The sequence below is a fragment of the Leptosomus discolor genome, chromosome 8 (genome assembly GCF_034619465.1).
Source record: "Leptosomus discolor isolate bLepDis1 chromosome 8, bLepDis1.hap2, whole genome shotgun sequence".
Lineage (NCBI taxonomy): Eukaryota > Metazoa > Chordata > Aves > Leptosomiformes > Leptosomidae > Leptosomus > Leptosomus discolor.
Genome location: NC_141398.1, coordinates 3918470 through 3940323, shown reverse-complemented (window position 1 = coordinate 3940323; position 21854 = coordinate 3918470). Strand labels below are relative to the sequence as shown.

Here is a 21854-nt window from a genome sequence, read left to right as displayed (position 1 = left end):
AAAATAAAATCCCATGAACCCACGGCACTGAGAGAGCCCGGGGAGGGGGTTACTCTGGTCAAACTGTCCCTGGGGTGAAAGCGAGCTGCTCCGCAGACCGAGCAGGGCGAGTTGTTCCCCAGCTCTACCTCTGCCACCAGAAAGGATTCACATTCATATGCAAAACCCCTACACCCCGGGCTGACGGGGTGGCCGCTGTGCAGCGGCATTCGCAGGGCAGGGTGCGTTTTGAACCCGTCCTGCCTGCCTCTGCGCTCAAATTCCACTTCTCTCTCGGCAGTAAGGACGCCCCAGCTCCAAGGCCGTCCGTACAAACGCGAAGCGTTATTCACATGAATGAGACTGGTTTCACAAGTGCAGATGCGGAAGCTGTTACCACCAAAACGTGTAGGAAACCGGTGAAAGGAAATAGCCGCGCTGTAGCATAGGAACCAGTTCAAGCACTCGGCTCTGGCCGCTCCCCGAGCTGTGTCCTCGCCACGATGCAGCACGCCCAAGAAGATCTGGCTGCACCCGGAGAAGAAGATGATGCCTTTGAGGAAGGTAAAGTCGTCTTTTATTTAATCGTTATCCTACTTAGACTAGAGACCGGTTTCTAGCTTGGGTAAATCTGAAGTTGTCTATGGGCTCCAAGGTCACAGGGTGACCAGACTTTCTTTTTCTCCGAAGAGAATGGAGAACAAAAGCACCCCAGATATACAATAAAAATAACTTTCTCACTGGTTCAGCAGCTTGCTTCCTCAGCAAGGAGGTTACTGCAGTAGAGGACAGCTGGGGGGACACCGAGTGTGTTTGCTGCAGCGACTGCGCTGGGCACAGCAGCGTGCTGGGCGTTCAGCACTGCAGGTGCAGCTGTCGTTAACGTAGCAGGGGCTCTTCACAGGGGCTAAAAGCGACTTGCTACTTAAATTATCTGAGCAAAATTAGCCTCCTCCTCTCCGACTGCGCCAACCCAGGGCACAAAGCCGGTGCCATGGTTTCTTATCCCTCAAACTCTTTCTGCCGGAGCTTGATTCCTCACTGCTTGCCTCCTGTGCCGCCGTTTACGTGGGTGCCGAGTGCTACCAGGTCAAAACAGCAGAGCTGCAGCTAAGAGGACCCAGAGGAGGAGGAAGAATCTGGCCCACAATGTCTAATTTCTGCCGCTGCTCGCTGCTCCCCTTTGCACTCGAGATGGGGCCGGGGGGGGGGGGGGGGGGGCGAGAACTTGCTCATGCAAATCTTCTCCCGGCCCCCAGCCCTCTGCAGTTTCCAAGGGAGTTGAAGGCACAAAGAGCTGCCTGGATCCGCTCCAAAGACTGTGAACCTTTAAACTCACTTTCAGCACAGCTTTAGCAAACCTCATTTAAACAAAGCTCAGCTGCGGTTGGTATGGAAAACTTAGCAGTGAATAGTGCCAAATCAAGTTATCTGAGCCCCAGTGAAAGGCATCAACACAGAAAAGAAAGCAGTCTCAATGGCGCACTGTCTGTACTCAAATACATTTCTCACGTATTTACGCCCCCGCTCCTCACCCTGGATCCCGGTCCAGGCTCAGGAGGGCAATGGATTTGCAGAAAGGAGAGGTCAGAGCATTTGCATTCAGGGAAAAATCCTGATAGTCCAGGGGCAACCTGATGCCCCTGGCAAATCAACTGCTGCGTTCCCTGCGTCCTGCCCTCACACAGGTGGATGCTGCTTCCCAGGATAACCAGCTGCGTGCTCCGACTCGATATGGAGATTTTCAAGGGCTCTGAAGACCCGGTGGGATTTAGGCTGCTGTTTCTGAAACCTTTAGCCTATGTTTTTAGTGAGAAACGTAGGAGGGAAGGAGAGGAATGTGTGCAGGTTCTTTGACATTTATATTGTGTTATCTGAAGGGAAAGATAGAGTGCTTAAAAAATCTTTTCCAGCCTCTCAGCTAAGTTGTTTCTGGCAGGGCTGATCCAGCAACAGCTAGAGGAGGCTGGCTTTCCAAAGGCAGGAACATTTTAAAAACCTCCCCATGACCCTGCTTGGAGCAGGACGTTGGACTAGATGACCTCCTGAGGTCCCTTCCCACCTGAATTATCCTACAAGCCTGTGAGTTGGTGACAGCCTCTTCAAGTCATCTGCGTGTAACCGGGAACAAATCTACCCCAGCTGCTCTCTCGGCCAGTGGGTCTGTTGGCTCCCAAACCCGCCAGCTGGAAAGCCCAAACAACCCAGGCAACAGGGCTAGCCTTCCCCTTCAGCCCCCTCTCCTCTCTCTTGAACGGGTTAGCAGGGAAACATGAACTTTTTGGCTGCTATTTCTGGAGCACCGTTGACCCTGGACAACCCAGCACGCTCCTCCGGGCTGGGTGGGATCCGAGCGGGGAGGAGCAGCGCCTGTTTCGGTCACAGGGCAGCCCCCGCCCCGCTGATGCTGCAGAGACCTAGGCGCCAGCCAAAACTTAGTCACAGATTTTCAGGCCAGATGGAAGCATTTGTCAGGTGCTGAACTCTGACTCCCAGCTCAGCACAGACCACAGCTCTTAGGGTGTGGGCTGTTTTTTTTTTGGTTTGTTTCGTTTTCCACATCCGGCTTGATTTGGAAAGCGGTGATGGCAGATCTCCCGGCCACCTTTTTAACTTGCCCCCGTTAAAGATAGCTACATCTTATTTCTTTTGGTGTTGATTTATCTAGTTTTTTGGAGTGTGTTGCCCTCTTGTCCAGGAGAGCAAAGAACTCACTATTGCTTGTACATATAACTATCCATAGACTGTACTCAGACTGCTTTTGGACTGTTATCAATGACTGTTTCTTCATAGAGTCCAAGTTTTATTCTTTTAAGCATTTTCATGGTTCTTCTTGGGACCTTCCCCTTGGAGATGTGGACAGCAGCCTGTGGCCCGCCGCTCCAAAACTGTTACACCAGGGACAAATCCAGCAGTGACATGATCTGTTCACTCATCCTTTATAAATATATATGTATAGCAGGATCACCTCAAAGATCAGATAATAGGTACAAGGACTGCTTGAGTCCTTTTGGGTCCCAGCATCACATCAAGGTCTCCTCTTCAACAGGTTCTCTTCTATAATCCTCAAGTCCTCCAGCAGCAAAATTTCTCAGAACAAGGACAACACTATCCCATAATTATGGCTTATCTCCATTGCTCCCAGCTATGCCCGCACTAAAACCACACGGCTCACTTTCTCGATTAGCCTGTTCTTGGAGTGATTTACCACTTCCCCAGACACTGTTCCATCAGCATGTTCGGTCAGTCACTGTTTGAAGTTCCCTTTCAGGTCACTGACATAAAAAGAGTCAAATCCCATAGGGACGGAACCAATTTGTGCAGGTCCTCGCTAGAAACTGGCACCCCTGATGATTCCTCAGCTGGGCTATGTCTATTGTTCGGACTTGTATCGGATCCATTCAGCCTGTCCCAAACTGATCTACTCTATTTCAAGTGTCTTAGTCAAGATCTCATGCAGCACCAAGTCTTATTTCTTGCAAAAGTCTAAGTACACTACCAACAGAATTATTTTCTGTAAAAATTAATGAGTGCTGCTGACTGTATTCCACATCCTTTAATTTTGCTTGTATGACTCTCCTACATCAGCTGTTCCATGAAGAGGCCAGGACCACCGCCAAGCTATCGCACCATTGGTGACACAACATCAGCTCATAGCTCTCTGGAAATCCTCTGGTGTTTCAAGTTTTTGAAAACATCAGCAAAGAACGCCTTGGATAGCTCTTGTTCAAAGCTACAGTTTAAGATCCTTCTTTGGGAAAGATAAAGGGAAAAATATTTTCCCATTGATATAGACCATAAGCTGGCACTGATATTTTCCCACATGCAAACAAAAAATTCGTCAAAAAACTTCTGTATTTTCTGCAGCATTAGTGATAATTCCACCATTTTCATCTACTTATGCTCATTTCCTTACCAGGCAATGAAAACCCAAGTCACAGAGCTGGGTGTGACAAGCCATAGTACACGTATCTTCACGAAAAATCAGGCTGACTCATTCGAAACATGAAAATGTTCATCCTCAAAGAAAGCCTGTTAGTTAATTCTCTTGTTTTCTGATAACAACCTTGCACTTACGTTGTGCTAGCTCCTTCAAAGGATCGGTGGAGACTTTGCAAATGACTGTACTTGGGTTCAGTGAAGCAAAACTCCCTTTCCTCTGCAGCGCGGCTGTCGTTTAGCAGGGCACAGCTGTAGTACGCAAAAGTTTTGAGGAGGAAATATTTTAGCCTCTTGAAAGTACAGGCAGTGATATGTTTTGTTTCTTTTATGGCCTTACTCGCTACGTTAATTCAAGACAAGTGACGTCAGTTAGTCTTGCACCTTTGTTAGGTCAAAACACCTACTTTGGGGAAAATGCTTTTCAATTTTTAATGTCTCTAAGTGCCTGAGATTCTGAATCATACAACCAGAGAATCATTTTGGTTGGAAAAGAGCTTTAAGAACATCAAGTCCAACCATTATCCTAACACTACCGAGCCCACCACTAAACCATGTCCCTAAGCACCATATCTGTAAGTCTTTTGAACGCCTCCAGGGATGGTGACTCCACCACCTCCCTGGGCAGCCTGTTCCAATGCCTAACCACTCTTTCAGTAAAGAAATTTTTCCTAATACCCGATCTAAAACTTCCCTGGTGCAACTTGAGTTGTATTTCATCAAAAAGAAAACACTTCTGCTAGCACAAGGTTTCTCCTCATCACTGCAGCCAAACAGGCGTGGGTTTGCCTTGGGTCTGGCTAAGCTGAGGAGCCAAGAAGTCTCTGGCAGCTCTCAGGCCCAGGGCGGGAGGGAGATTTGGGCAGGAGTCAGCTCTCTTGGCAGACCCTGGGTTCCGCCGGGAGGAGAGCTGACCGCTCTCACAGAGATGCCACTGCCCCAGCACAGCCTCAGCCAGGGGCCAGGGGCTTGGCGCAGCAGGAGCCCCTAGATCAATGCAGACACATCCACTCACAGAGTTTGCAAGCACTCAGCAAGTGTGGCAAGCATGAGGGTCCGGGCATTTCGTTAGCAGTGATCAACATATCCAAACTGAGAACGCACAGGAGAGATAGAAATTAGACTGTCATTTATCGCAGATCTTTTCATACAGCTGCTCCACACCAACCTCTCCTCACATCTCCACTTCCCACCTCCTGTATGTACCCTCCTGCAACCACGACCTGCCTCTCAGGCCAGAGCCGACCCAAAATCCCATCCATGTTTCCAAAATATGGGGAAAAAAAAGCAAAGCGGTCTTTTTCTTAATGTTCAGTAAGGGCATGCTCCAGTTCAGTAGACCAGAGCCCGCTTCAGATGGTGCACTGCATGGTGTCGGAGTCCCAGGGCCATCTCCTCACCCAGGACTGACGTGCTGCTATGGCACACAGCCATGCTCCAACTCGGCCGCCCATCAAGGCTCCCAGCAGAACCGTAACTGCGTCAAACTTTGAAGGGACGCTTCAAAAATGTACCAGATGCCTTACATGCCTCCTTGCCCTTTTTAAGAGAAAAGAGAGGTTTAGCTCTGGGGTTTGGGATCAGCTTTGAAGCTTAGCTGAAACAAAAGGTAGCTGCTGCTCATGGTTATATGCACCTCCTGGTGTATTGTGACATCGCTGCTGATGTTAGAAGACATTTAGGCCTTGGATGTTAACTTGAAGTTGAGACGTGCTCTTTATTCAGCTACAATTCAGGTTAAACAACCTTTCTCTTCCCCTAAAGCAATACAAGACACTATGTTTTCCTCAGACGTACAGCTGCAGTGACTTGTCTAACAGTCACACAAGGAGATCAATGTCACAACTTGTCCGTGACCCGCTGGATCAGGCTTCTTGCCATGCTGTAGCCAGCCAGCCGTTCACCTCTCACCGCCAGCCCCGCTTTGGTGAGAGCCAGCTCGGGTACGACCCCTCCTCACAGGGCACTGTCAAACTGAAGCAAATTATGTCTTCTAAGGATAGTTACGTGTAGATATCAGTATGGTATTCCAGCAGATGTCTACCTCAGAGATAAACAGGGATACCGTTTTTCCTATGTTTTCAACCCAAACAGAGTGTGACATGTCTACTTTTTTCCGGCATATGAGGGCCTAATGTCTGAGAAGGTTGTAGTAAAGATGAGCGCCCTTGTGAGCTTCTCCTCCCTGCTTGCTGGGATCATTGTCCTGAAAACACTTACAGGTCCCACCAGACCTACCAGCCCTGTCCTTTTGGCTTATCTCTCATTCCTGGAGACGGAGAACACGCCGCAGCCCAGAGCAAGAGAAGTCCCATGGCTTCATCCCCCAAGGCAACAGGGTCTGCTTCAACCAGATAGATAGATGGTAGTAAGGGATGTCTGGCCTATAAACTCAGATGGAAGCACCTTTCTCCAAGAACATGGGCAGACCTTCTTAGCGTGCAGGACAAGGACGGCGTGGAAAAGAGGGTGCTCTCTTAGGGAGCATTTTTGCTTGTTCCTGTTGGTGCTAAATGCTTCGCTCACCTGCTTCTCGCAGCTGCTTCTTTTCTGGTTGTGCTCCGTGGGCAGATAAGAGTTATGCAGACGGGCGAGAGAGCTTTTCGTAGTCAGAGGAGTCAGTGCGAGACGCCCGTCCCCACCCCGGGTGCCCCCACACCGAGCCACCCGCAGTGCTCCGGCCCCCCCCGGCACTTCCAGCTGTCCTGGGCAGCTGGAGGGCTATTTTTAACAGGGCATCACGCTCCCTAGCTGAAGCAGAAACCATTGAGTCCATGAGGCCTGAAATTAAAAAAAGATTGAAATGAGAGACACTTTCTGCTTTGTTGTCTCCTTATTTTTTAATTAAGGATCTTTAATCTTCCTGTTGCTTCCCTCTCCGTGTCTTGAAGGCAACGTGTTTGGTTCATATTTGTTGACAATATTTCTAGATCACTAATAATAACAACAGTGAGGGGGAAAAACAAGTCAAATAAACAAGTGGCATTTAACCAGCCCTCAGAGAAAAGAGGAAGGTATGTACCAGCCAGAGAGAAACCACTGATGAGGTGTGCTCGGGCCACCTTCTAAGCTTGCAAAACAAGCAAAACTGCCTTCCTTTCCACCCGTTTTTTCCCTCCTGTTTTTAGACAGTGTCTTTAGAAAGCTCCTTGAAACACAAGCTTTTTGTCACCCAGTCCCATCATTAAAGTCACAAAATAAATGTAGCTTGGCTAGCATGAGCTGGTGGCGTAAACAACTTCACCCCTTTAACAATTCGAGGCACAGCTCAGCTGCCTCTGAAATGAGCTTCCGCCTGCCTGGATGCTCAAAGCCTTGTGGTTGTTGTACCAAGGGCGTGACAGTCACAAAACAACCCGGTCAGGAAGTGCAGAGTTAAAAGGCGAGGAAAGAAAACAGTCTGAGAACATGAATTAGAAAGAGAGGGGAGAGTAGTCAAGCACTTGACAGTGTCACAGAGGCACTAAAAAGTTGATGGTGGGATGATTTCCCGATGGTAGGATTTCTCCCATATCTCAGCATCGCTTGGGGGGCGAGAGGCGGTGTCAGACCCCACAGAATTTTAAGCAACATTGTCTTGATCTGTCATCTAAGAGCAGGGGAATGGTTTGACAAGGGGTCCCGCTGTGGCTGCCACCTAAATCCTTCCTCGCTGCTGAAGCTCACAGCTCGACCTACAGACTTTCTGCCAAGGGGATGGGTGTATGTGTGCGCATTTGCACACCCCAAAAAAGATCGGGTGGAGAGGGTGCAGGAAAGCATGTACGCTGTGAGAGGCCACTGTAATTCCTGTGTCTTTGGCAACTGGAAAACAGGTGAAGCAAAACCACTATGGAAATCCTGAGCACAACAGCCTTAATGCTGCATAACTTACGGGGGGGGATGACATTGGCTTACTCTGGTTTAATTGCAGGTAGTCTGGGAATTGGCAAGTTCAGAGCCTCAGAGCTTGGAAATGATGCCTAGAGTTCAGATAGCTGGTAAAAAGATGGAAAGACAGAAAGCGAGGCAGAAAGAAAGGAAGCCACAGAGAGAGAGAGGGGGAAAATGAAATGGGATCTGGGGGGAAGTCGCACTGCGGCCCAGCCCCTGCCTGAAGAAATGGCAGGGGATAAACCATCCGGCTGCACCCAGATTGGGGCAGTCGAATCACCTCTACTCCAACCTTCTCAGACGTTTAGGGTCCTATCTCCTCAAGCTGGTTACCTTATAGTCAGTAGTGAGCATGAGCGGGGGGTGTGTGAGAAGGAGGGAGGGCAGGGATGGCATCCAGAAGCCCCTCCATGTGCCAACTCACAGCGTGGAAATGGGGATCCTTCACTGCTGGAAGAGCCTGGCTCTTCCCCTGCCCGCGGCAGTCCCCTCCTGCTAGCCTGGCAGCAGTGGCCACCAGTGTGGCTGGTGCCCGTAGGGCAGTGTACGTGTCCCTAGGGGTGGCTGGTCCCCAGGCAGGGCGACGGGAGGCAGATCCACTGCAGGAGCCACGTAAACTCATCTTTGTGATAGCGAGGAAGCCCTGCAGCAACCACTTACCATTAAAGTGAAGCTCTACTAGTACTTTGCCTCTAAACAGGACTCAGTAGCTCAGGTGCTGCCCACACACAGGTTCCCCTGGTGCACAGCGGTGCTTTCAGTTATGCCCCACTGGGAAAACAGCCTACGCTTGGCGCTGCCCTGTTGCACTGGGGTGGGGGGTTGCTCAGCACCCAGGTTGCTCCTGCAGCATCACTCACAGCCCCGTGCCAGGACAACGCTTGGCCTTTACTGCCCACGTCATGGCATCGCGTGCCTGTAATTAGCAGCGATCCATCCCACAGAGAAGAAAAGACACTGGAAACAGCCCAGCCCCACAAACACTCAAGCCCGTAATCCCAGGTGAAATGACCGCCCTGGGAATCAAACTCCAAAACTGCCCCAAAATCTCAGACACAACTCTCTGAGGGGAGTGTAGCATCGCGCACAAGGACTTGCAGCACCTCCCCTTCCATCGTGCCAGGCTGCTCCCCGGGGCCAGCCCTGCATTCTGCCCACCCAGTGCCCGAGGGGAAGTCACCCACAGTGACGAGCTTTTGTGCAAGTGATTCCATCTCTTCATGCTGTGCAATACCGGAGTGGAAAGCCCCCTGAGCTCCCCTGAGGAGCACGCCTATGGTTCAGGAATCCAGGAGCTTCCCTGGAGGGGTGTCAGAGCTGCTTGCAGCAGAAGAGAGAGGGGCAGCCTCTGCGAGGGGCTCAACGGGGTGGCTAAAAGCTCTGTGAACATACTGTCATGACCATAGGCATTACGTTTTCAAGGACTGCTGGACGACCCTCTTGGGGATGAGCTTATAAAATCTTACATCTTTGCCCTATGGCTCTCTGAAGTTGGTGACTAAGATGCCAGTGGCTAGCAAGGCTGTCCAGAATTAAAGCTTCAGGGCATAAATGGAGCTTCATTCACATCCTTCTCACTTTGTGGTAGCTCAGGGCTACAAGGGCAGTGGAAGAGCTCTGCTGAGATCATGGCTGCGACCTACAAGGCACCACATCCATTTTAGCAGGGTGGTTGTGACTGTGTAGAAGTGCAGGCTGCCGACTGAGACCTCCCTGTAAGTTTTGGAGTCCTACTCGCTGAGTTTTCTCACTTGAGAAGGAAGAAGAAAAAGATGGGACGGGACCCAGGTAATGCCACCGAGCTAGCAGAGATGGCAGCGAGCAGATGAGTTCATTTTCTGTCTCAAACATCACCAGCAGACCAGAGGTCACTGCAGCTTCTTAATGGTGGTGATGTAAAGAGCAGAGGGAGCACAGCCTGCTTCCCCTAGGGAACCCCTGAGTTCTGGGGTGGCATCAGGAGAATCCGTCTGAGTTCGAAATGGGATGATTTGGGGAGTTTGGGTTACATCAGGACTGAAAGATTGGGTCATAACGTGCAGCCTTCACACTGAACTAACATTTCCTTCTCTTAGGTGTCTTGGAGAAAAGAAAGATTTTGTAGATGTAGATAGAACTGAAGCTACGTAGCACCTCTGAGATCCTCCCACAAACACAGGCAAGGAGTGCCACCCTAGCAATACCAACGTACATTTAACAAGTGAGGCACTTTTTTTTTATTGAGAGAGGTAGGAACGTTGAAAAGGGTCCATATAAAAATATTCTCAAAGCGAAACGAAGCCACAGGAGGGGCAGAGCCCTCCAGCACTGCTGAGCTCAGCTCTGGAGTTGGATGGCTATAGCTTTTTTTTTAATTTTCCCATGGAAAAGCAGGCAGCTCGGGAGGTCCTGCTCTGCTCTGCCTCTTCTGTCGCTCTGGGGAGCTTCCTGCCCTTTCTATTCCTGATGCCTGTTGTGAGCCAAGGAAGAGTTAGCTTAATCAGCAACACCAGCCACTGATTAGTGCCAAGCTGTTGTCATTAATCACTTCAAAAATCACTGCGCTGAAAATAGGACCCGGCGTCAGATGTTGAAAAACTGGCGTGGTTTAACTGGTGTCGTTTAGCATCAGCCACAAAGCCAGACCACATCCCTAAAGAAACGCCATTCCTTTGCTTTACTTTACGCATTATTGGTGATTTTTAAATTCAAATCCACTCACGGCCCCAGTGACACCGCACGAAAAGCTGCCCTTCACCTTTCCTAGAGGAAAGGACTGCCACGAGTGGTTAAACACCTCCAGGTGAAGGCAGGCTGGACCAACAAGCAACCTGTATCCCCCCAAAAGATGCACAGGGGTACTGGCCTGAGGTCCAGTGCTGTGGATGTCCCCTCTCCTTTGGAATCTCAGCCCAAATGCTTGGCAGCTGCCCTTGGGGCTCATTACATTACAGAGGCAGCGTGTTCACTGCGCTCCCCCGAATGGCATTCCGTGTGCGCTGCACTTGTTTTATGTTTGCTATATTTAAGCCACAGAAATATGCGCTGATGAGGAAAAGAGGGCCGTGGCGGTATTTTGGAGGCAGGAAGGGAATGAAAATCATTTCTCAGAGCTGCAATCCTCTGTGCAGAACCGTGGCCTGGGAGAAGGAAAGAGGAGCGTGGTCAGCTCGGGTCGCTGGCCGCACTGGGGTCACCCACACTGCTCTCCCTCTGGAAATGACTTCAGGGCAACTTTGGGTTTATGCTGGTGTAACTGAGGATGGAAATCGTTTGGAGCCTTTGCCCCAGAGCTTCTATTACGAAACTGCCACATTAGGAACACGCAGGAACACAGGCGTGCAGCACTGCAGGGTTCCTACACGGCACTTGGTTTGGCATTATTTGCTCCTTTCCCTCCTCCCCAGCCTTTGCATCGTTCTCCTACCTGACCATCATCTCCCCCAGACCATGCTCTTCATCCCTGCCGCTCCTCCCCTTCTTGCCGTGACCCGTGGGACACGCTGAGCAGGAGGAAGGCACAGGCTGTCTCCGCACAGCTGCCGGAGGGCACAGCAAGGCAGGCCAAAGCCCTGGGTGCTCCCGACCCATTCTTGCCATCATGGACCTAGGATAGCTTTGGTGGTGGCTAACAGGTCCCACAGTGCCTTACCACATCTGATAACTATCCTTCGTGATCCTTGGTCCTTCCAGGCCAATTGCCCGCTTCATAGCACGGGGTGGATGAGGATGGGGCTGGCCCAGCCATGCCTGGGACTGCTAACCAGAGCGTGCTTGGGCACGTCCAGAGAAAGGCTTTCTCCTCCTCTGTGCTTCAGAGCTTGCCCCAAATTTGCCTCTTAAGTGCAGGTGATGCTGCAAGGGGAATCTGGAGGTGAACATGGGGTAGGTCCACATTTTAACTGTAGTCCTGATGTAGCCAGCAAGTTTCAGCAGCAGGCAGTACTGCCTGGTAATGTGGGTAGAGGTGGCGTCAATCCCTAAGGGACCCCCAAACACAGTGGGGAGCTCAGCCCGCTGTTGTGATGGAAGATGAAGTTTGTGGCAGGGAGCCAGGTCTGGACACTTGAGAGCCAAGGAACAGGAAAGAGCCCAAGAGGTTACTTAAAAATTCAGGGGATCCCGATGAGGAAGCTGGGATCAGATCGACTTTCCATCTACAAAGCTGAATCCTCTCCTGGAGATGGTCGAACAGGGCCTTCTTGATCTTATACATGTCGGTCAGAACAACCAGCAGGCAGGAAAGGCGGCCCTGAGCAGGTATCTCGCGAGCTGCAGACCCGTAGGAAGCACTGCATCCCACTCTCCACACTCTTGCGGGCAAGATGGGAGAGAGGGTTTTGAGGCTGTCCAGCAGCAGGACTTCAAGCCAGCCCATCGCCAACAGCACGGAAGGGGCTGTCTGACAGCCACGCTCCCAAAAAGCAGGCCGACAGCGCCATACCTGTCGCTTCAGATCTCTCATCACTACCATAGCTTTGATCATCACATCGCATAGCTGACTTCCAGCTGTCCAGGAAAGCAAAGATAATTTTCCAGCAGTCTTTCGTGTGCCTTAATTAGAAAAAAAAAAAAGGAATGTTTTTCAAAAAACAAGAGAGGGGGGAAAAAAATCAGGCTAGAGCTGCAGTACTAGAGATGCCATCCACACACTTGGCGCGCACTTAAGCGCGGCTCAGCCAGCCCTCGTTGCTAAGCAGTCTGAGAAACTGGAATGTGCGGCTCCCTCCAACCCTCCGTGAACATTGCCACCCAAAACCCGCCCAGAAGAGGCATGGGGGCTGATTTTGAAATGGGGACGGTTCTGGTGGGGAAAAAAAAAAATGCAATTGGCGGCTCCTTCATCCTGCTCCCCCCAGTTACATACGTGAGAGCAGGTAGGGTGTATGCTTGTGCGTACACCTCCCGAAGTTAAGTTGTTATCTTCAACTGGCATGGGCCAGGGGTGGCAAGTGTTCTTGCTCTGAAGGCAGCTATCTCAGACCACCACAAATGCAGCAAGGTGGGACAAAGAAGAGGTAAAAGAAGGAGTACCTATGGAAAGTGTTATCTCTTGTGGTAGGTCAAACCTAAAGGCAACTCCCCTTTCCGTCCCTCTCCCTCTGCCCCCATAGCTGTTCCTTGGTACACCAAGTGTGCCCTGCCAACAGGGCACCATCACTGCATTATATTCCGGTCATTCCCAAAGATCCAGCTGTGCTGAGCATCTGGCCAGAAGTCACAGAAGACTGGATCTGTTCCTGAATCACTGCAGAAGATCAGCTCAAGTGACACACAAAGGGCCCCGAGAGCTGCAGGTGGAAAGCTTTGCAAAAGCAACATAGAGAGAAATGAGGAACTGGAGGGTGGAGCAGCAACACAGTGATGGGAAGTAAAAGGGGGGAAATGGTTGCACAGTGGTTAGAGGATGTCAGCAGTGAAAAACAAGTGGGTATCAAACTCTTTTAGGAGAGCAAGAAGTGTTATAGGACGGCGATGAGTGCAAGTCAGACGTACTGGGCAGGCTCCGCTGCCATAGAAGGTGTAAATATGTGAATGGAGTCAACCCAAAGAGCAGCACGGGCAGGGTGTAGTATAGAATGTAGGAGAGTTGTGGCAACACTTTAATATGTTTAGCTGGAAAGAGTAACGGTGAACTTGCGCTTGAGTTAAAGCTCGTGTCTCGCCCAGATTGCTGGTGGCAGGGGCCAGGCTCTTGTCTCTTACCTCTCCCCGAAAGGCCCTTCCAAGTGACGGTTCTGCCACGCTCCCCACTCTCAAATATGATCGTTCACCTCTTTGTTTTGGACCAAGGTCCCCAAGTATGAGGCCTCAGGTCTGCTACCTGTGTTCCCACAGAAGGCTTGCCTGGTGGGAACCTGCTGGAGATGTCCCGTGGGGTGTCCGTCAGCGATGTGAAGATGCCTCGTGCTTCCAGGCACCCCTTTCTGAGCAAGGCAGTTACCCAGAAACACAGCAAGGAGAAGTTAACGACAGAAAAAGCCCATATACAAATTGTCTTCCTTCAAGGCTAGGGCAGGCCTGACCTACCTCAGACATCCAAAGCTCAAATCCGCGGTCTGCCCACCCGTCCCCCCGCCTCCTTTGGTCTCCTGCTGATCCGAGCACGCTAACGACAGACCTCCTATGCGAATTGCCATCTGCAGGGGTCTGCTGAGCACGGCCACCCCCCACCCGCGCTTGCTTTCAGGTGAAGGAAGGCACCCAGGACTGGGTGAAGCCCTTGTACCTGCCCAACGGACACACAGCCCCACAGTGAGCAGGGAAATTGCAGCAAGAGCCCACATTGTCACAGGCATCCTCACAGAGCCCTCCCGCAGAGTATCTTACGGGGGAAAGAGGGTTTCCCCCCCACCTCTGCCCAGCCTACGAGGTCCTGCTCCGCCTTTTCAGGTTTCTCTAGATACATCTGCAACGGACCTGAAAGCCAGGGGGTCCTCCTGCCCCGCTGATTCGGGGGATTCAGCGGGCTGGAGCCTGTGGGGCGAAGGGAAAAGTGAAGTACTTCTCATTATATCCACCCCCCAGAGCGATGGGTAACTGATGCAGCCAGAAAATCCTGCTCAGCCCTTGCAGGAAGCCTTCTGGGTACCTGGGAGGAGCAGCGCATTTAGGTATGCTCAGATTATAATCTCTTCTCTGATAATCCTGATTTACTCTTTGGCCTGGGAGCAAAGGTGGATGGAAAGCAAAGTGCTCCGGCAAAGCCCAGCAGGTAATTTAGGAACTCTGGCTTAGCTGCCTCCAGTGTAACGTGGCGTTACCATTGCTGGGAATTGGTGTTTGTGAAGGTGCACTGGAGCTGGCAGGGAGATGGAAGTGCAGCATGATTAGCAATTACTGGTTTGGAAAGGTCGCTGTTTTTTGGAGACAAAGCTAGAATCAGCTGTTGTCACTTAGAAATTTCACTGGGGACGTTCACGCTGACCTATTTTTAACATAACAGCAGATTACGCTGCAATACAGTGAATAATTTATAGAAGTAGTAGCACGATCACAGCCACAATACAATGGCAGCTTCGGGTTCCTGCCTAATTGCGGAGGGAGGCAGAGTGCTCTGGCATTTTCCACTGAATTAGCAAAACAAGACACACGTGGAATGACCGACCCCGGGCCTTTCAAAAGCATGTGTGTCAGGATGAATACATGTCCAGAAGGACTAAGTAGGGCAAAGATTTTATCTAGAGCATCCGTAAACCTACTCAGTCTCCCAGCAGTTTACAGCACTGGGAGCAGGGAAGTGGGAATGTGTGTAGAGTTGGGGGTGACAGAGAGGAGGAAATTTGCTTCCTGCATTTGCTATGCAAAACTATATCGAGAAGCCAAGAGAAACAGCTCGTACATCCCTAGCACATGTATTTGCATAGGATAGAGAGCATTTTCTTGAAAGAGGAGGCTGCAAATGAATGAGGTATTTGCATCTGCAACCTCAAGTTCAACAAATCTTCTGCAAGAAAAGACCAAAAGGGCCAGAGGGAATTTGTAACATGGGGCGCACAGAGAGCGATTGCCAAGGACTACCGTAGGAGGCTCGAGGTGGAAGTAAGATGCTGCAATTACGGCACCGAAATCCTTTAACAAATTAACCAGGCTTCCACAGTGAGAGCTGCCACCCCCTAAAAGGCTGAAACGGACTCAAAAGCATATTAAGTATGCATGATGAGACATTTATAGCTTTCAGCATTGCCACAAATATTCCCTCTCCTCTTCCCCTGGCATTCCGCAGCCCGAAGCGCGCAGCTGCTTTTTCCAGAAAGCAACTTCTCCGCCTTGGCCTCAGAGTTCACAGAGTCCTCTGTGAAACACATGTGTAGTCGATTCGGTCAGGGACATAGAAGGGTCACCCTAAAAAATCTCACACTGTGTTGGCAGCAGCCCCTACACTTCTTCCAGTGGAGAAGTGGGTGCCTCTGGAAATCTGCCGTGATTGCTGTAGAGTTGGAAGCCTTGCAAACAGCCCGTAGGCCCCAGAGGTCTGCACACCCGTGTGAAGAGGATCCTTTCCTGCTCTTGCTGAATTTGGCCTCCTTTTCTCTCATTTCTACTTCTTAAGGCTACAGGGTGCTGTTTGTTTTCAGCGTACAATACAAATAACACATGTTCATTATTACTGCCGAAAATTAAGATGATCGGTCAGCTGGAATTGGCAGCTTGGATTTTTTTATGCAGCGAGGGTTTTGTGGTTTTTTTTCCCCACATGCAATGCTCTGAGAAACCCCATCTCTTTTTCTTTGCTGTCATCTCCTAAACTTCTCCATACAGCATCATCCCTTGTGCGACAGGTCTGTGTGCTCCATGAAAAACATTTGCATTCGGAAGGGCGACTCTACCCATCCTGACCCAAATGGGGAAAGACACAGGCGCACAGGGAGGGTATCAGCATTGCCTCCTCAAGCCACCCTCCAAATTGCGTCTATTTACCAACACCACAGGCTTGCCAGGGATTCCCTCTGCCCCTCCAAGCCCTCCCCCCCCCCCCCAAAGAAAAAAGCGCACCAATTCCAGCTGTTTAAGAGGCACAAGGTTCTGCAACAGCTTTAAATGTTGGAACAGCAAATCATAGAGAAAATAGGACATGGGTGTTTGGTACTTTTGTTGGGTGATGGCTGACGTAAAGTCCAGTATGAAAAAAAAAAAGCTGCAGAAGAGAAATGGAGAAGCCCTAAGGGCAGCAATGAATGCACGCAGGATCCTTACCTCTATAGAGAGATGTATTTATAGTAAATAGGACTACACACTTTGGAAGGAAGACTGAATTTGCAGAAAATACCCCACAACCTCTGCGAAAATGCAGCACTCCTGCCTTTTTTTTTCTTTCTCGGGGTAACAGAGGAAAGATGCTCAAGGGAAGAAACGCAAGGGCCGTTGGTTGCAATGTTCTTTCGCTCATTTTCACCTTAGCCGCTGCCTTCAGCCCTCCCAGTATCCAAATTTAGAGCCTGCTTTCGCACACGGAGGCTACAACGAGTAGCCCACGGGCAAGGGGAGCGGCGGGCAGGCCATGCCCCGCACCGTTCCCGCGGGATGGACCGGAGGCGTTGCACGGGTGTCCCGTCCTTTGGCCAAACCGCCCGAGATGCAACAAGCGTCGAATTAAAAAATGGGAGCGCTTCGCTGGCCAAGAAAGGGGCAGAGCCACCGGCCCCGCCAGCTCCGGGGCGAGCTGAGGGGCGTCCGCGGGGGGCTCCGCTTCCCCCTGCACCCCCTGCGAAGGGGCTCTGCACCCCTCCGAACCCTTCAACCCCTCCGCACGGTCTCTGAGGGGGCTGCACGCCCCTCCGCAGCTCCTGCCAGGGGGCTCCGTGCCCCCCTGCACCCCCCCGCACCGCTCCGCACTGCCTGCCAGGGGGCTCCGTGCCCCCCTGCAACCCCCCGCACCTCCTGCCAGGGGGCTCCGTGCCCCCCTGCAACCCCCCGCACCTCCTGCCAGGGGGCTTCACGCCCCTCCGCACCCCTCCACACCCCCTGCACCGCCTGGGAGGGAGCTCCGCACCCCTCCCGCAGCCCCCCGCACCCCTCCGCGCAGCCCACTGGGGGGCTCCGCAACCCCCCGCACCCCTCCGCGCCGCCTGCGAGGGGGCTCCGCACCCCTCCACAACCCCCCCGCACCCCTCCGCACCCCCCCCCCCGCACCGCCCACGGTAGGGGGCTCCACACCCCTCCGCACCTCTTGCGAGGGGGCTCCGCGCCCCTCCGCACCCTTCCGCACCCCTCCACACCCCCTGCACCGCCTGCGAGGAAGCTCCGCGCCCCTCCGCACCCCTCCGCGCAGCCCACTGGGGGGCTCCGCACCCCTCCGCACCGCCCGTGGGGGCGGGACGCGGCCGCGCAGCGGCAGCAGCGCCGCCGCCGCCGCCGCCGCCGCCGCCACCACCACCACCACCACCACCTCCACCTCCTCCTCCTTCTCCTCCTCCTCCTCCTCTTCCTCCTCCCCCCTCTCCCCCCCCCCTCCTCCCTCCCGCAGCTCCGCAAGGAAAAGCCGCCGGCGGCTGCGCTGGCTGCCAGAGCGCGGTGCGCTGCGCTGGGAGACGGGCTGCTCCCGCTCCTCCTCCTCCTTCTCCTCCTCTTATTTTTTTTTTTCTTTATTTTCAAATTTTTACGTTATTATTTTGTAACTCTCACCAGCCGTTATCAGTTTCCCGGGTGCGGGGCGCTGCCGCCGGGGATGGGGCACGGGGGTGCCCGAGCAGCGCGGGGCGGCGGAGCGGCGTCCCGGGGCGGGCTGTGAGCGGCGGCCCCGCCGGCAGCGACAGGTACCCGCCCGGTTTTTTGGGGTGTGGGGGGGGGTGGTGGTGATGGGGGGCAGCAACCCGCGTGGGAAGGGACCGGGGGGCTGCCCGCTCCCTCCCGCGGCTGGACGCGGCGGGGCTGAGCCCCCGGGGCTGAGGGGTCGCGGTGGGGTGGAGGGGGGGTAGGAGGGGACGGGGTTCGGAGGAGGGGGCAAGGGGCTTGTGGGGGGGCTTCTTGTGGTTTTCGGCTAGGAATGTGGGGGTCTTGGTTGTGGGTGTTCGCTGAGGGGTGTGAAAAGCTGTGCGGGGGAAGGGGTTTGGTGGTTTCTGGCGGTGCGTGGAAGTGCTCGGCTGGGTTTCCATTAAAAAAGAAAGAAAAGTCTCCGCGTTTCTTTAGGTCTTGTCTTTCTATTTCCAGTGAGCTTTTATGGTATTACTGGTTGGAGGAAAGCTTAGACCCTCTTAAGTTCTCCTTTCAGTCTCTGGCTCATTCCCAAGGACTGATGCAAACCCATTACGCACTGGCACTGCACTTCAGTTTACCTTTGAATGCCCTGGTTCCAAAAGGTCACCCTAATCCTGTGACTGATCTTTCTATGGCCGCGTTAACTGAGCGTTTTGCTGTCTCTCATTCAAAGTTTCAAAAAGCTTTCTGGAAACTGTGCGGGCGCGTTGGTGCGCGTGGGGCCGTTCTGCCTTTGTGCCCTTTCATACCCCTCCCTGGGGAAGGGCTGAATGTATTTCCAGCGTCATTTCTACGTTCATTAATCTGGCCGTGCGTTCTGCCACGCTCATCTTAATTACCGTGTTGGAGCTGCTGTCACGCAGCTGGAGCCCGGGGCAGGGAACACACTCCCAAACAGAAACATTATCTTCGTCTTCTCCAGTGCCTAATTAGGTTTCACAAGCATCCTTCTCCTCCTGAGTAAACAAAAAGTGGGAGCGTACCCAAGCGCGGGGGGCTTGAGGGAGGTTGTCTTTCCTGGGGGGACTTCTGTGCTCGCTGCCCAGCCATCTCCGAGATCTTCACACACTGGGAAAGGATATGATGGGATCTGGTTTGTTGTGGCCAGACTCGAGGAAGGTATCCACTGGGATGGGTTGCAAACCCTGCTTTGTCACCATAACGGGCAAACATGACAGATTGCTCCACGCTTAAGCATGAGTGGGTATCTATTACACAGTGGGAGTCTAAAGGCAGCAAAAATCTATCTTTTCTTCCACAAATTCAGCGTTTTCTCAGCCAGTAATGACATCACTAGGGCAGTCACTTAAGATGGTGCCTGTGCTGCTTGCGAGGGCACAGAAGCGCTTGTGCAATGTGGACTTTTAAAATCCCAGCACCCATAACCTGATGCTGGTTTAACTTTCGACATCCAAGCAGTGTTTCCGTGACAAGGTGCGGGGTTTTGTTTATTTGGTTGTTTTTCTTTTTAGGAAGGAACAGGTTCAGTTTCTTTCCAGGATCCTGCCTGAGAGTGACGGTACGGTTCAGTCGTAGGGATTTTTCTGTCGCAGAATTAATATTTCTTAAACGCTTGGGAATGTGCAAGGGGAGAAGTCTGTGGTTTGTGAAGGAGCATCCCTGAGTGAGAAGGTTGCTTTACCTCCTTGTAGTCTTAAGGCACGTGACTGTTGTATTCACCTGTATCACAGAGCAAACACTCAGGGTAAGAGCGGTACAAAGCACAGCCTCAAAACTCACAGCACCGCCTTCGTGCGCCGCACAGGGTTACCTTTTGCTCTTTGCTATTTCTAAACCCGAGCAAGCAGAAAGGTAACTTCCAGACAAGGCACGCTGCTGGGGAAGGTCCAGTTCCAGGGGGAACCCGCCTTGCTTCCCCGCTGGGAAGAACTGGGAGTGAGAACTAAAGGCAGCATTGGCTTTTTCCAAAAAAGGGATGGCTGGCCTGACTTTTTTTTTTTTTTTTACTTCTCCTCATGCTCTACATGTGGTGGTGACAAGCTGCTCGCGGACAACCCGCTTACTGGGGTAGTTTTCATCAGGCAAGCTAAACCACAAGCAGCGGGGAGATAGGCAGCTTGTGTCTGTGGCCATTCAACCAGCACAGAGCATCAGCTGAAAGCAGACAGGGAGGGAAGTGAGGAGAGCGGTGCCTGAACGCACGCTCCTGGCACGGGCTTCTTGGAGAGGACCGCGACATGAATTAGCATCGGATAAAGGCCAAGCTATGTGGTTCCTGGATGACTCTATTAACCAGGTTTTTTCCCATTTTGTTATTTCCCCGCTTAGCAGGAGCTTGGAGGTCGCTGGTTTGTTCACTCAGCTTCCAGTGCTCGCTGCTTTTCTGGCAGGGAGGTTGTTAAAGAAGTGTTTCAGCAAGAGATTTCAAAATTAAGCAGCGAGAGCATGCACTGAGTTGTTTTTTGTGTTTTTTTTTTTTTTCCCCCCACCAGTTTTGCACTGATTGTGTCACTGACTCCACGATGTGCTTGCCCTTTTAGAAAGCAGAGAGAAAGAGTTGGGGCCACTGTGAATTTAGAATCAAATATAAAGTCTTTTGACAGCAGAAGCAAGTTGCCTCCCGGGGACTTTGCAAACTGTGGTGGCTCCAGTTTAGATGTGCAACGGTGTAAAGGAGAATTTAATTTCCTCCCTGTAGTGAAGTTGCCAACATCTTTGTTTCCCCTCGCTGTCCTTTAGACAATTTAGTTTTACCAGAGCAAGGCAAGAGGGCAGTCTGTGCGCAGAGGAGCCGGGCAGGATGGGCTTTACCAGCTCCCTGTGAGTGCAGCAGTGGGGGCGAACTCTGGATGCGATAAACCAGATCATGTTATATCTCTCTGTCTTATGTCAGGAATAGCTTAGCTGAGGCTGGGCAGCCAGTTTGCTCTAAGCCCCAGGACCGTCCTTCCCTGTATGCCTCACATCAAAGCAGAAAGTGTGTATTTTCCTGGCCACAGCTGCTCAGCAGCTTTATTTCTGCTCCTCGGTGCAAACGCTGCTCTTGCCCTCGCTTACCTGCACCCAGGTGAGATGCGTGGCTGGGCTAGGGCACTCTTATCCCATCCCATCCCATCCCATCCCATCCCATCCCATCCCATCCCATCCCATCCCATCCCATCCCTTCCCATCCCACAAAGCTGGTGCTGTGGCTCCTGCTCCAGGCAGAGGGGAAAGAAAGCAGCAGGTACCAGGTAATCCTCTCCAGGAGCTGGGTTTACCCCCATTTGGCAACCTGGAGACAGCTGCCATGCCAAACCCTGGTCGAGCATCCTCCTGTGGGTGAGCACTGCTTGTTCGCTTCCTGGAGCACCTTGAGCTCTTGTTATACTGCAAGTGGGCAGCAGCTTTAGCTCAACTTTCGCAGAGTCACAGAATGGTTTGGGCTGGAAGGGACCTCTAAAGGCCATCTAGTCCAACCCCCCTGCAGTGAGCAGGGACATCTTTAGCTCGATCAGGTTGCTCAGAGCCCCGTCCAACCTGACCTTGAATGTTTCCAGGGACGGGGCATCTACCACCTCTCTGGGCAGCCTGTGCCAGTGTTTCACTACTCTCATTGTAAAAAATTTCTTCCTTCTATCTAGTCTGAATCTACCATTTTTTTAAATTTAAAACCATTACTCCTTGTCCTGTTGCTCCAAGTCTGCATCCAGGGGGTTCAGATTCAATCCCCCGAGTTTTGGCTCTCCAGCTCTAGCTTTGAAGTGTCTTTGCTGCTGGGTCTGGGGCTGTTGGGAAGAAAGAGGATCCTCCCCTGCTTCCCAGCCACATCCAGGTTAATTAGGGAGCGGCAATGAGGCCCCAGGAACCGGCTGTATCCCAGCCGTGATCAAAAAGCAGGTCCCAGTACGCGCCGCCACGCTCACTGGAAGGTGTGGAGAAGAGCA

General features: G+C 52.1%; 1 protein-coding gene across 1 annotated transcript in view; it reads left to right on the top strand.

Annotated features, from left to right (window-relative positions):
• The first annotated feature begins 524 nt into the window (after positions 1-524).
• The window catches only part of RIPOR2 (RHO family interacting cell polarization regulator 2), a 69895-nt gene continuing 48565 nt past the window's right edge, over positions 525-21854 (top strand). Inside the window, exon 1 of the mRNA XM_086468954.1 lies at positions 525-543. The gene's annotated coding sequence lies outside the window, so the exon portion shown is untranslated. The remainder of the gene's footprint in view (positions 544-21854) is intronic.